This window comes from Salmo salar, chromosome ssa09 (assembly GCF_905237065.1).
Source record: "Salmo salar chromosome ssa09, Ssal_v3.1, whole genome shotgun sequence".
Lineage (NCBI taxonomy): Eukaryota > Metazoa > Chordata > Actinopteri > Salmoniformes > Salmonidae > Salmo > Salmo salar.
The window spans coordinates 139666089-139681653 of record NC_059450.1 but is presented as its reverse complement, the minus strand read 5'-3'; the positions used below and the strand labels follow the sequence as shown (position 1 = coordinate 139681653).

The 15565-nt window shown below is 46.9% G+C and overlaps 1 protein-coding gene across 1 annotated transcript in view; it reads right to left on the bottom strand.

Moving 5' to 3' along the window:
- Positions 1-15565, bottom strand: part of LOC106613120 (chloride channel protein 2) — a 222177-nt gene that overhangs the window by 123157 nt on the left and 83455 nt on the right. The window lies entirely within an intron of this gene.

The following is a 15565-nucleotide window of genomic DNA, read 5'->3' as shown; positions in this document are numbered from 1 at the left end:
AATATGAACTTTATCGAACAAAAGAATGCATGTATTGTGTAACATGATGTCCTAGGAGTGTCATCTGATTAAGATTGTCAAAGGTTAGTGCTTCATTTAGCTGTGTTTTGGTTATTTGTGATGCATGTGGTTGGTCGGAAAATGGCGGTGTGGCTATTTTGACGATGTACTCTCCTAACATAATGTAATGTTTTGCTTTCGCTGTAAAGCCTTTTTGAAATCAGACAACGTGGTTCGATTCAGGAGAAGTGTATCTATAAAACGGTGTAAAATAGTCCTATGTTTGAGAAACAGAAATTATTAGATTTGGTTATGAATATGGTGCTCTGATTTTTGGCTGGATGTTGATCCCGGTTACGGGATCAGCGCTAAAAGAAGATATCTATGGATTATTTCGAACCAAAACAACATTGGTTGTTGAAGTAGAAGTCCTGGGAGTGCATTCTGACGAAGAACAGCAAAGGTAATCCAATTCTTCTTATAGTAAATCTGAGTTTGGTGAGTGCCAAACTTGGTGGGTGTCAAAATAGCTAGCCGTGATGGCCGGGCTATGTACTCAGAATATTGCAAAATGTGCTTTCACCGAAAAGCTATTTTAAAATCGGACACCGCGATTGCATAAAGGAGTTCTGTATCTATAATTCTTAAAATAATTGTTATGTTTGTCAACGTTTATCGTGAGTAATTTAGTAAATTCACCGGAAGTTTTTGGTGGGTATGCTAGTTCTGAACAAAACATGCTAATGTAAAAAGCTGGTTTTTGATATAAATATGAACTTGATTGAACAAAACATGCATGTATTGTATAACATAATGTCCTAGGAGTGTCATCTGATGAAGATCATCAAAAGGTTAGTGCTGCATTTAGCTGTGGTTTTGGTTTTTTGACATATATGCTAGCTTGAAAAATGGGTGTGTGATTATTTCTGGCTGGGTACTCTCCTGACATAATCTAATGTTTTGCTTTCGCTGTAAAGCCTTTTTGAAATCGGACAATGTGGTTAGATGAAGGAGAGTCTTATCTTTCAAATTGTGTAAAATAGTCATAGGTTTGAGAAATTGAAATTATAGCATTTTTAAGGTTTTTCGTATTTCGCGCCAGGCGCTACCATTGGATATTGGTGAGGCATTAAGAGGTTTAACTTGTTTAGCATAGTCTGTTTGTAACTCCACTCACTACTTGTAGCTGTATAGTCCATTTGTTTGTTGTTGATGGACCCGGCCATTTGAGTGTTCCGGTTGGTAGCTAGCTAGCACTCACTCACGTGGCTGCTAGCAACATCATGAAAAGGGGCATGAGGGAAGCCCTACAATATTACCTTTTCCTAGGTAGTGAGAATTCTCAAGAGTAGACAACATTGAAAAGTCATAATTTTGTTAGTTTTGTAATTTATTAAATCAAGTACACAAGAAAATTCTGTATGAATTGGGTCAAGTTTTTACTGTGAGCCAATGGGTTAACCAAGTTAATAAGTTTGTTTCCCCACAGACGGGCGGGGCCGCAACATTCTAATAACGACTGGGACTATGGAATGTTGATTCAACAAATCACAGCACAGATTGACAGGTACACTTGCAAATGCAGCCAGTCCACCCATTATGTCATCATTGACATAATTTCTAGTCTGTAACACAGTTGCCTCAGGACCAAATAGGGGATCTGCGTGCACACACACACGGCCTGTTAATTAAGGCATTAATAAGAGAGTGTGTGGGCGTGTAGTGTGGTCATGGATCATTTCAGTATCTTAAAGCAGGCCGAACTGGCCTGTATGTTGATCACTCTGTCATACTGCAGTAGTCACTGCTTAATCAAAGCCATCCGTCTCTCTCCAGACCAGACCCATACATGTATTTCTCTTTTAGTCTAGCATCATAACCCTGGGCAGAAAAGAGCTGCAGTTGTTCCCTCTCACAAGTACACACACACCATTGAGTAATGCATGACTTCAGGCAGCGTAGCTAGTGTGTGTGTGCGCAGAGGGAGAGCATTATTGTAATTTTCCATTTTCACCAGAACAAAGTTACTTCCTCTTAAAACCCACTGCTCTATAAGCTGCAAGTAGCTGGGGCATTATGGGGTCATAGCTAGGGTTGCAGATCTACCGGTCATTTATTTACCTTATTGGAATTTATACTTTAACTTCATTTTTTGTATAAATATTGTGTCCATATTCTCCATGCATTTCTAGTGGATAGACAATATGGTTCAAGAGAAAATAGTGTAATTAATGTAAAGCATCTAATTAACAATGGCATTATTATCAATTAACTTTGCAACTCTTCCAAGTATTCATTTTGCCCCAAAACATTTACAAAAAGACGACATAGTAAAATAAATAAGTGTGTAAAAACATTCAAATTATATTTCATGCTGAAACCCTAATATTAAAACAAAAATGGTAATACCAAGTTGGTTTATATTTAGGATAATTTTTAGTCGTCATTCCATTTTTGATTTTACAATCATTTTTATTTACTGAAAGGCCCATTCACTTTTTTAGCGATTTCACTTGCTTTTGAGAAACTTACCCCATCCAGCGATTCATTTCCTCATCCTTGTTGTGCAGTTTGGGGGGCTCTGGAAAACCCCAAATACGTCCTTTTAGAAATGGAAAAGCTCTCGATACAGTGATGCAGATCTTTAGATCTTGTACACAATTTTCATTCCAAACTTTACTTGCAACATTATATTCCATTTTGTTGCAACTCGAGCGATACCGCTGCATCCATTCTACAGGGTAACTGCCAAAACAAAGGAAACACTTGAGTAAATGAGGGATACAAAGTATATTGAAAGCAGGTGCTTCCACACAGGAAGTTCCAGACACTTGTAGACTTTATGCCAAAGGCATGTTCTGGCGGGTCGTGAAGGCCCAACGCCCTATTAAGACACCAAGTTTCCTTTATTATGGTAGTTACCTGTAGCAGCAGGCTACACAGAACAGAACAGCTGGATACAGGAAATGGCTCGAGTTGCACAAAATAAAAAAAAAATACATGTAATGGTGCGGATAAAATTCAGAATGACAACTTCACATGTACAACATTTAATGACCATCACCATAGTGACCATTTCCATTTCTAAAATGACATTTCTGTGGGTTTTTTAGAGCCCCAGTACAACACAACGAGGAAAGTAAATCGCTGGTTGTGATAAGTTTCTCAAAAACAAGGGGAAAAAAAAAAAAGTGTCTGGACCCTTCTATGACATTCCATTTACAAAAAAAAACTAACTTCTCCTTTAAGCTAAGGGTTAGGTAAGGGTTATGGTTTAGGGTAGGGACATCCCAAGGATCCAGGAATGCGCTAACCCTTGTTTCAGCAAGAGGCAACAGAGTCTAATCATCATGTAATTTTAGTTGATTCAACAAATCACAGCACAGATTGACAGGTACACTTGCAAATGCAGCCAGTCCACCCATTATGTCATCATTGACATCATTTCTTTGGGCTTACACCCATCTCTGGTCTGTAACACAGTTGCCTCAGGACTCGTGAGAAACGGACTCAACCGCACGAATGCCCGGCCGTCCCCAGACTTTTTTCTCTTTTAAACCCCCCCGGTTATGACAAAAATAAAATAACTATGACGGTCTTCATCCATAACCGTTGGTTACACAGTAATTGTGCCAGGCCTAGTTCAACCTGTTACTGACACACACCTATGTCACCATACTTCAGGACTTTTTGGGGACCAAGAATTCATTCCCATTCAAAAAAATATTTTCCCTAATCTTCAACCTACTTAACCCTAGAATTGCCTTTTTACAAGTGAGGACCAGCAAAATGTCCTCACTTATCTTAATTTTAGTTGGTTTGCTATTCTTGTGAGGGCTACTGGTACTCACAAGTATAGTAAAACGTGTGCACACACACACACACTGAGACACACAGATGGTGTTGATATTAATCGATGGCATTAATAATGAGCGGGTGTTAATAGGGTTCAGTAGGTATTATTATTGTTTAATGATGTGGATATAATCATAATGGTTGTTTGGGTTTACCAGACAGAAAGTCCCGGGGTGGAGCCTGAGTGTAGGGATACCCTGACCCTGGGGACAAACCACACAACACAGTTAGGGAACGTATGTGTGTGTGTCCTTGGGTACGTGCGTGCGGGAAGGCCATACCTCACAGTACAGTACATATTTCAATACAATGCAGTGTTTCCATGATGTGACCAGGAAGAACCCCTGGCCCTACATATCACATACAGGTAACTGACAAAATAATGGAAACATTTGAGTAAATGAGGGATACAAAGTGTAATTAAACAATTAACATCCCATCATGTTTAGGGTCATGTGGTCACAATGGTTTGATGAGCATGAAAACAATGTAAACCATATGCCATGGCCATCTCAGTCACCAGATCTCAACCAGATTCAACTTTTATGGGAGATTACAAAGGGGCGCCTGAGACAGCGTTTTCCACCACCATTAACAAAACACCAAATAATGGAATTTCTCAAGGAATAATGGTGTCTTCATCTTTCCAATAGATTTCCAGACAATTGTAGAATCTATGCCAGGGTGCTTTGAAGCTGTTCTGGCTCGTTGTGGCCCAACGCCCTAATAAAACACCATGTTGGTGTTTCCTTTATTTTGGCAGTTACCTGTATGTGTCTTTGTTTAAAGCCACCATTGCTCTTTAAGGATGGCTGGGACTAGTGGTCAAGGAGAAACAGAAAAAATTATTCAGAGGCAGAACAAACAAGAGACACTGAATTAACAAACGAGAGAGCAAGAGGATTAGAGAGGGAGGAGGCTAAGGAGCAATATTGCAGGGGAGAAAAAAGGAGGGAGTGAAAGAAAGAGGTAGAGAGGAATTGAGGGAGAAATACCGCAAGAGAGGGAGAGACAGGAGGGAGAAAAAGAGGGAAAGCAAATCAATGATACTGCAAGAGAGGGAGGCAGGTAGTTGGAAATTGCGTAATGGCTGACTTGGCGGAGTAGAGCTACACTCTATAAGCTATTCACAATGAGAGTGCCCCATTAAAACACAGCAAAGCACAACCTCAAACACACTCAGGGTTGGATGCTACTAGTGAGGACAGAAACACATGCTAGCACACACACCTTCACACAGGATGAGTCTTACAGAGGTGTGTAGGCGAGGGCTGGAGAGGGATAGAAACATGTTGTAGATTATTTTTACGTTTAAAAAAAAAAGGTAGGCCAGTTGAGAACAAGTTCTCATTTACAACTGTGACCTGGCCAAGATAAAGCAAAGCAGTGCGACACAAATAAGAGTTACACATGGGATAAACAAACGTACAGTCAATAACACAACAGAAATATCTATATACAGTGTGTGCAAATGTAGTAAGATTAGGGAGGTGAAGCAATAAACAAGCCATAGTAGCAAAATAATTGCAATTTAGCAATTAAACACTGGAGTGATAGATGTGCAAGTAGAGATACTGGGGTGCAAAGGACCTAAAAATAAATAACAATATGGGGATGAGGTAGTTGGGTGGGCTATTTACAGATGGGCTGTGTACAGGTGCAATTTTTTACATTTTAGTCATTTAGCAGACGCTCTTATCCAGAGCGACTTACAGTAGTGAATGCATACATTTTAATTTAATTTCATACATTTTTTTCTGTGCAATGATCAGTAAGCTGCTCTGACAGCTGATGCTTAAAATAAGAGGGAGATATAAGGCTTCAGCGATATTTGCAATTTGTTCCAGTCATTGGCAGCAAAGAACTGGAAGGAAAGGCGGCCAAAGGAGGAATTGGCTTTGGGAATGACCAGTGAAATATACCTGCTGGAGCACGTGCTACGGGTGGGTGCTGCTATGGTGACCTGTGAGCTGAGATAAGGCGGGGCTTTACCTAGCAGAGACTTATAGATGACCTGGAGCCAGTGGGTTTGGCGATGAATATGAATCAAGGGCCAGCCAACGAGAGCATACAGGTCGCAGTGGTGGGTAGTATATGGGGCTTTGGTGACAAAACGGATGGCACTGTGATAGCAAATTGGTTGCAGTCTGAGTAGAGTGTTGGAGGCTATTTTGTAAATGACATCGCCGAAGTCAAGGATCGGTAGGATAGTCAGTTTTACGAGGGTGTGTTTGGCATTATGAGTGAAGGATGCTTTGTTGCGAAATAGGAAGCTGATTCTAGATTTAATTTTGGATTGGAGATGCTTAATGTGAGTCTGGAAGGAGAGTTTACAGTCTAACCAGACATCAAGGTATTTGTAGTTGTCCACATATTTTAAGTCAGAACCGTCCAGAGTAGTGATGCTAGACGGGCGGGTGGGTGTATGCAGCGATCGGTTGAAGAGCATGCATTTAGTTTTACTTGCATTTAACAGCAGTTGGAGGCCACGGAAGGAGAGTTGTATGGCATTGAAGCTTGTCTGGAGGTTAGTTAACCTGTTATGGCTAGGGGGCAGTATTTTCACAGCCCGATAAAAAATGTACCCGATTTAATCTGATTATTACTCCTGCCCAGAAACTAGAATATGCATATAACTATTAGCTTTGGATAGAAAACACTCCAAAGTTTCTAAAACTGTTTGAATGGTGTCTGTGAGTATAACAGAACTCATTTGGCAGGCCAAAACCTGAGAAGATCCCATGCAGGAAGTGGCCTGTCTGACAATTTCTTGCCCTTCTTGATTATCTCTATCCATTACAGAGGATCTCTGCTGTTACGTGACACTTCCTACGGCTCCCATGGGCTCTCAGAAGGCGGCAAAAACCTGAATCGTGGCTTTGCAGGCTCTGGTTGAAATAAAGTAGCGCGTTTGGGTAGTGGCTGGTTACAGTACTGTGAGACTCAGGCTCGTGCCCGCGTCGACAGAATGCTTTGTTTTCTTTCGTCTGTTTACCTAAACGCAAATTCCCGGTTGGAATATTATCGCTTTTTGACGAGAAAAATGGCATAAAAATTGATTTTAAACAGCAGTTGACATGCTTCGAAGTACGGTAATGGAATATTTAGAAATCTTTTGTCACGAATTGCGCCATGCTCGTGACCCTTATTTATACTTCGGATAGTGTCTTGAACGCACGAACAAAACGCCGCTATTTGGATATAACGATGGATTATTTTGGACCAAACCAACATTTGTTATTGAAGTAGCAGTCCTGGGAGTGCATTCTGACGAAGACAAAACATGCATGCATTGATTGAACAAAACATGCATGCATTGTATAACATAATGTCCTAGGGTTGTCATCTGATGAAGATCATCAAAGATTAGTGCTGCATTTAGCTGTGGTTTTGTTTTTTGTGACATTATATGCTAGCTTGAAAAATGGGTGTCTGATTATTTCTGGCTGGGTACTCTGCTGACATAATCTAATGTTTTGATTTCGCTGTAAAGCCTTTTTGAAATCGGACAGTGTGGTTAGATTAACGAGAGTCTTGTCTTTAAAATGCTGTAAAATAGTCATATGTTTGAAAAATGGACGTTTTCAGACTTTAGAGGAGTTTGTATTTTGCGCCACGCCCATCATTGGATATTGGAGCAGGTGTTCCGCTAGCGGAACGTCTAGATGTAAGAGGTTTTAAGAGTGTCCAAAGAAGGGCCTGAAGTATACAGAATGGTGTCGTCTGCATAGAGGTGGATCAGAGAATCACCAGCAGCAAGAGCGACATCATTGATGTATACAGAGAAGACAGCTGCACAGTATTGTCGTGATATTGTTTAGGACCTTTTAGCATCGCTGAGGTGCACCCGTAACCCGCTCGGAAACCAGATTGCATAGCGGAGAAGGTATGTGGTATTTCAATTGGTTGGTGATCTGTTTGTTAACTTCTTTGGGATAGGGGGCGGTATTTTGACATCCGGATGAAAAGCGTGCCCAAAGTAAACGGCCTGCTACTCAGGCCCAGAAGCTAGGATATGCATATGTAACCGATGTGAAATGGCTAGTTAGTTAGCGGTGGTGCGCGCTAATAGCGTTTCAATCAGTGACGTCACTCGCTCTGAGACTTGAAGTAGGGTTTCCCCTTGCGTTGCAAAGGCCGCGGCTTTTGTGGCGCGATGGGTAACGATGCTTCGTGGGGTGTCAGTTGTTGATGTGTGCAAGGGTCCCTGGTTCGAGCCCAGGTTGGGGCAAAGAGAGGGACGGAACCTACACTGTTACATTGATGCTGTTGACCCGGATCGTAGGTTGCTGCGGAAAAGGAGGAGGTCAAAGGGGGGGTGAGTGTAACCGATGTGAAATGGCTAGTTAGTTAGCGGTGGTGCGCGCTAATAGCGTTTCAATCGGTGACGTCACTCGCTCTGAGACTTGAAGTAGGGTTTCCCCTTGCGTTGCAAGGGCCGTGGCTTTTGTGGCGCGATGGGTAACGATGCTTCGTGGGGTGTCAGTTGTTGATGTGTGCAAGGGTCCCTGGTTCGAGCCCAGGTTGGGGCGAAGAGAGGGACGGAACCTACACTGTTACACATACAATTGGTAGATTTGGATAGAAACCACTCTACAGTTTCTATAACCGTTAAAATAATGTCTGAGTATAACAGAACTGAATTATTTTTTTTAAATAAATAAAAATCAGCCAAATCTGTGTCCAATCGACCGATTGTTATGAAAACTTGAAATCAGCACTAATTAATTGGCCATTCCGATTAATCGGTCGACCTCTAGTCCAGATTGTCTATCCCACCTGATTTGTAGGGGTCCAGAATTTGCAGCTCTTTCAGAACATCAGCCATCTGGATTTGCGTGAAGGAGAAATGGGGGAAGCTTGGGCAAGTTGCTGTGGGGGGTGCAGAGATGTTGACCGGGGTAGGGGTAGCCAGGTGAAAAGCATGGCCAGCCGTAGAAAAATGCTCAATGAAATTCTCGATTATCGTAGATTTATTGGTGGTGACAGTGTTTCCTAGCCTCAGTGCAGTGGGCAGCTGGGAGGAGGTGCTATAATTCTCCTTGGACTTTACAGTGTCCCAGAACTTTTTGGAGTTTGTGCTACAGGATGCACATTTTGTTTGAAAAAGCTAGCCTTTGCTTTTCTAACGGCCTGTGTATATTGGTTCCTAACTTCCCTGAAAAGTTGCATATCACGGGGGCTATTCGATGCTAATGCAGAATGCCACAGGATGTTTTTGTGCTGGTCAAGGGCAGTCCGGTCTGGAGTGAACCAAGGGCTATCTGTTCTTAATTTTTTGAATGGGGCATGCTTATTTAAGATGGTGAGAAAGGCACTTTTAAAGAATAACCAGGCATCCTCTACTGACGGGATGAGGTCAATTTCCTTCCAGGATACCCGGGCCAGGTCGATTAGAAAGGCCTGCTCGCTGAAGTGTTTTAGGGAGCGTTTGACAGTGATGAGGGGTGGTCGATGGACCGCAGACCCATAACGAACGCAGGCAATGAGGCAGTGATCACTGAGATCCTGGTTGAAGACAGCAGAGGTGTATTTAGATGGCAGGTTGGCCAGGATGATATCTATGAGGGTGCACGTTTTTACGGATTTAGGGTTGTACCTGGTAAGTTCCTAGATAGCAGTGAATAAAAAACTTAGGGAGGAGGCTTCTGATGTTTTAACATGCATGAAACCAAGGCTTTTATGGTTACAGAAGTCAAGTTACAGTTATAAGGAATAAAAATAGCAGATCCGTACCACATTGGGTGAGGCGGGTTGCTGGAAAGTATATTTAGTTCGTAGATAGAAAGTGAGATTAAGATATATACGAGAAAGACCCGGATATTTTATTTTTACCTTTTATTTAACTAGGCAAGTCAGTTGAGAACAAATTCTTATTTTCATTGACGGCCTAGGAACAGTGGGTTAACTGCCTTGTTCAGGGGCAGAACGACTGAGTTTTACCTTGTCAGCTCAGGGATTCGATCAAGCAACCTTTCGGTTACTGGCCCAATACTCTAACCACTAGTCTAATCAAACAAATAGATCACTAATATTGACTAATTAATCAAACAAAAACACTTCAATCACCTAAACATGGTACATTATAACGCACGCACGCACACACAGGTTTTTTACTTTATCACAGGACTCAGTGTCCACCTGTCCTGTATATTGGGTGCACATACAAACACCTCATTACACAATGCTAGCTCAAACAGTAAATCTACTATATAATATTAGTGTACTGGCAATGTCAAAACTTAAACTTTATAATAGAAAGGAAAGGACACGCAGAGAGTTGGAGTGGGAACAATCTTTACAGTGGAAACTACAGCAGAAAGTTAGAGACGAGGAGAAAATAGAGTGGGTGTGTGTGGATTGGCCTGTCAGTGTGTAAAGCACTCAGCTCACTGGTGATTAGAGTGTAATAACTCAGGAACAGTGGCTCAGAGTGAAGGATGGGGAGAGAGGAGGAACAAACAGAATAACGCATCAATAACCCTCCCGTCAGCAAACATGTTGTTCTCCTCCACTCCCTCACTCCTCTTCTGCACAAAGAAATAAACAGATTATATTCAGCAGATAAGGAGAGAGGTAGGGGAGAGTGAGGGAAGGAGCAGTGATGTATCACGGACAGGAAGGTATGCGGAGAACAGCGGATTGAAGACAGGAGAGTTGGAGTAAGGGTATGAGAATAAACACACTAGTAGAATCAAATATTGATTGCCTTATTCACAGGCCCTAATCTCCTTGGTTACCTGCGTCTGTGTGTGTGTGTGTGTGTGTGTTCCTTCCTGACTTAGCCAACAGGTGAATGATGTACACACCCCCACAGTGCATCAGCATGGCATCCGACAGACTGACAGTACACACTCGTGTTTCACATGAATATTCAAAAAGTGCGCAAGCGCGTGTGTACAGTATAATTGTTTTTAAATGGGACAAAACAGCATGGTGTCTTAAGAGCATGACTAACTAAACATTGGCATCAACTCAAAGTTAAGAGACAACTTTTAAGAGAAGAAAACAAACATGCTGACCTAAGAAATACTCAAAAAAGTGTGAAGTCAGTTTCATTTTTCAACAGTGCTGAGAAATAGCAGGTTGTGTACAGTACAGCATGTGTTTATATGTAGCCATGTTGTTGCTGTTAAAAGTCTGAATTTGTTCAATATGTCCGTGTTACACAAGGCCAGGGTGAATCTTTTTCCCGGAAAGAAACTGTCCACACACACACTAGGGTTGGGCGATATTATGTTAGTATTGTCTATCGACAATGATTTACAGCCATCGTCGATGGCGAGGACATTGTGATGTGACAGACGATTATTTAGCAGAGCTGAGAATTCTAGCAAAGCAGCGCAAAGTATTGTCCCCCTCTCACCACGCACACAGGCAGGTCCAAAATGACTGGCCACGTTGATAAAGATGAGCAAAAACGACTGTATCAAATAAATACAAATACTGAGGCCTAATATATTATATTAATACAACTGCTCAGAGAAAGAGATCGTTTAACAGGTACTAAACAAATCCACCACTAGTGTGCACAGCCGAAGAGCTCTACGCTCATGTCATCTGACCATAGTACCGGTTTCAATCCAAAATACAGAGTGTGTGTGTTTTGGCCATGCACACCGGTGTTGGCTGAAACCATGAGGCTGAAACTTGTCTACAATTACAACAAGCACACATCAAAATCCACAAAGAAATGGTTCAGAAAAAACAGAAAACATTTCCATTTCAATCTCTGGACTTGAAAACATGTGGTTTGACTTGAAGAGGGGAGTCCATACACGCAGACGAAGAATATCAAGGATCAGGAAGGATTCTGTATGGAGGACTAGTCAAAGATCCCTCCCAATGTGTTCTCCAATCTCATTAAACGTTTTAGAAAAAGGCTGAGTGCTGTTATCCTCACAAGGTGAGGTATTGAAAAGGTATTGAAAACAGTGGTGCCAATCATTTTGACCCATATCTTTCTTAGATTTAATTGTACTACTTGTTAAAACAAAATACATCTCAATTGTATTAGTATACAATAATATACATTTCCCTTTTTTCTCATACAACATAGCTCAGTATTTGTATTATTTATCATCTTTTTTGCTAATATTTATCCAGGGGTTATAAAATGTTGGACCTGGCTGACACACACACACTTCATCTTCTGCCTCTGAATTTCTATATCACAGAGCGGAGAAGAGACTCATGTGGTCCGAGTGGAAAACAGGAGACGGTAGAGAGTGAGAGAAAGAGTGGAATAAATGCAGGGAAAAGGCAGGTTGTGTTCTGGCTGATGAGAGGGGAGAGGAAACAGCCGTAGTTCATCTGGGGTTGGCATGGCGATGCAATGTGATGCAGGCGGTGCCACAAGTGACAGCAGCCCAGCCATGTCATCCATTTGTTCCCATGACAACCCATTTGTCCATCTCCTGCCTGGCCCCATCAGCCTCTTCACTAGCCTGTCTATCCCAGAATGCCTGTCACCACACCACCCAGAGGAGAGGGACCAGAGAAGGAGAAAAAAGAGGACAGACAAAGAGAGACGATGCGACAAAGGATGGGAAGAAGAGGGGGACTGAAGGAGGGGAGGGGTGGATGGATGACAGAGATGGAGAGAAGAAGGGCTGAGCAGCATGGTCGCCTGGTGCCAGCTATTATCCATGGTGACGTGTGGCGCCTTGCTGCGCTCCTACTGACATCACACCTGTTGCAGGGACAAATGTGTGCGCGCGCATCTTCTTGAAACCAATTAAATAACATACTGACCCCCCTGAGCACTGAGAGTGGAGCAGGTGGACAGCTGGGATCTATGAATATACCCAACACAGAGCCAAGAACTGAGAGGAGGGCGAGAGAGAGAGAGAGAAGAGTGGGGGGCAGAGAGAGAAAGGGAGAGCGAGAGGAGGGCAGAGAGAGCGCGTGGGAGGGGATGGAGCGAGCGAATGGGGGAGCGAGCGAAGGGGGGAGCGAGCGAAGGGGGGAGCGAGCGAAGGGGGGAGCGAGCGAGAGGAGAACAAGAGTGTGGGGAGAGAGAGAGCGCGAGAGAGAGCGCGAGAGCGGGGAGGGAGAGAGCGAGCGAGAGCGGGGAGGGAGAGAGCGAGCGATAGCGAGGAGGGAGAGAGGGAGCGAGAGCGGGGAGGGAGAGAGCGAGCGAGAGAGCGGGGAGGGAGAGAGCGAGCGAGAGCGGGGAGGGAGAGAGCGAGCGAGAGCGGGGAGGGAGAGAGCGAGCGCGAGAGCGGGAGGAGAGAGAGCGAGCGAGTGAGAGCGGGGAGGAGAGAGAGGCGAGCGAGAGCGGGGAGGGAGAGAGCGAGCGAGAGCGGGAGGGAAAGCCGGCGAGAGCGGGGAGGAGAGAGCGAGCGAGAGCGGGAGGGAGAGAGAGAGCGAGCGAGAGCGAGGGAGAGAGAGAGAGAGCGAGAGGGGAGAGAGAGAGAGAGCGAGAGGGGAGAGAGAGAGCGAGAGGGGAGAGAGAGAGCGAGAGGGGAGAGAGAGAGCGAGAGGGGAGAGAGAGCGAGAGGGGAGAGAGAGAGCGAGAGGGGGAGCGAGAGGGGAGAGCGAGAGAGAGAGCGAGAGCGAGGAGAGAGAGAGCGAGAGGGAGAGAGAGCGAGCGAGCGGGGAGAGAGAAGCGAGCGATAGCGGGGAGAGAAGCAGCGAGAGCGGGAGGGCGAGAGCAGCGGCGAGAGCGGGGAGGAGAGAGCGCGGAGAGCGGGGGGAGCGAGCGAGAGCGAGGAGAGGAAAGAGCGGCGAGAGCGAGAGGGCGAGAGGGAGAGAGCGAGAGGGGAGAGAGAGAGCGAGAGGGGAGAGAGAGAGCGAGAGCGAGAGGGGAGAGAGAGCGAGAGCGAGAGGCGAGAGGGAGAGAGCGAGAGGGAGAGAGAGAGCGAGAGGGGAGAGAGAGAGCGAGAGGGGAGAGAGAGAGCGAGAGGGGAGAGAGAGAGAGCGAGAGGGGAGAGAGAGAGCGAGAGGGGAGAGAGAGCGAGAGGGGAGAGAGAGCGTGAGGGGAGAGCGGAGAGCGAGCGGGGAGAGCGAGAGCGAGAGGAGAGAGAGCGAGCGAGTGGGGAGAGAGAGAGCGAGAGCGAGCGGGGAGAGAGCGAGAGCGAGCGGGGAGAGAGCGAGAGCGAGCAGGGAGAGAGCGAGAGCGAGCAGGAGCAAGCAGGGAGAGAGAGAGAGCGGGGAGAGAGCGCGGCGGCGATAAGCGGGGAGGAAAGAGGGCGAGGCGGGGGCGAGAGCGCGAGAGCGGGAGGGAGAAGCCGAGAGCGGGGAGGAGAGAGCGGCGAGAGCGGGGAGGGAGAAGCGAGCGAGAGCGAAGCGAGAGAGCGAGAGGGGAGAGAGAGAGGCGAGAGGGGAGAGAGAGCGAGAGGGGAGAGAGAGAGAGCGAGAGGGGAGAGAGAGAGCGAGAGGGGAGAGAGAGCGAGAGGGGAGAGAGCGTGAGGGAGAGCGGAGAGCGGGCGGGAGAGCGGAGCGAGAGGAGAGAAACGACGAGTGGGGAGAGAGCGAGAGCGAGCGGGGAGAGAAGAGCGAGAGCGAGCGGGGAGAAGCGAGAGCGAGCGGGGAGAAGCGAGGCGGCGGGGAGAGAGCGAGAGCGAGCAGGGAGAGAGCGAGAGCGAGCAGGAGCAAGCAGGGAGAGAGAGAGGCGGGGAGAGAGCGAGCGAGCGATAGCGGGGAGGGAAAGACGCGAGCGAGAGCGGGAGGGCGAGAGCGGCGAGAGCGGGGGGGAGAAGAGCGCGGGGGAGAGCGGCGAGAGCGGGGGGGAGAGAAGCGGCGAGAGCGAGGAGAGACGAGAGGGGAGAGAGAGAGCGAGGGGGGGGAGGAGGCGAGGGAGAAGCGAGAGGAGAGAGAGAGCGAGAGGGAGAGAGAGAGCGAGAGGGGAGAGAGGCGAGGGGGAGAGAGCGTGAGGGAGGCGGAGAGCGAGAGGGGAGAGAGCGAGAGGGGGGAAAGCGGCGAGGAGAGCGAGAGCGAGAGGAGAGAAGCGGCGAGTGGGGAGAGAGAGACGAGCGAGCGGGGAGAGAGCGAAGCGAGCGGGGAGAAGCGGAGCGAGCGGGGAGAAAGCGGGAGCGAGCGGGAGAGGGCGAGCGAGCGGAGAGCGAGCAGGGGAGAGAAAGCGGGGAGAGCGAGGCGGCGGGGAGAGCGGAGCGAGCGAGAGCGGGAAGGCGAGAGCGGCGGGAGAGAGCGGGAGGCGGCGGGGAGAGAGTGAGAGAGAGCGGGGAGAGAGCGAGAGAGAGCGAGAGAGGGGCGGGGAGAGAGCGAGAGGGAGAGAGCGAGAGGGAGAGAGCGAGGGGGAGAGGGGGAGAGGCGGGAGAGCGAGAAGGGAGAGGCGAGGGAGACGAGGAGAGCGAGAGGGAGAGCGAGAGAGAGCGAGAGGAGAAAGCGAGAGAGAGCGAGAGGGGAGAGAAAGCGAGAGGGGAGAGCGAAGAGAAGCGAGGGGGAGGAAGCGAGAGAGAGCGAGAGAGGGCGGGGGAGAAAGCGAGAGAGAGCGAGGGCGAGAAGCGACGGGGGTAGAGCGAGGTGCGGGCGGGGGAGAAGCGAGCGCGCGCGGGGAGAAGAGAGAGAGAGAGAGCGAGCGAGAGCGAGCGAGGAGAGAGAGGGGGGAGAGCGGAGGGAAGAGCGGCGCGCGGGAGCGGGCGGGGAGAGAGCGCGGGGAGAGAGAGCGGGGGGAGAGGCGGAGGGAGAGAGCGGCGAAGCAGGGAGAAAGCGAGCGGCGGAGAGAAAGCGGCGGCGAGCGGGGAGG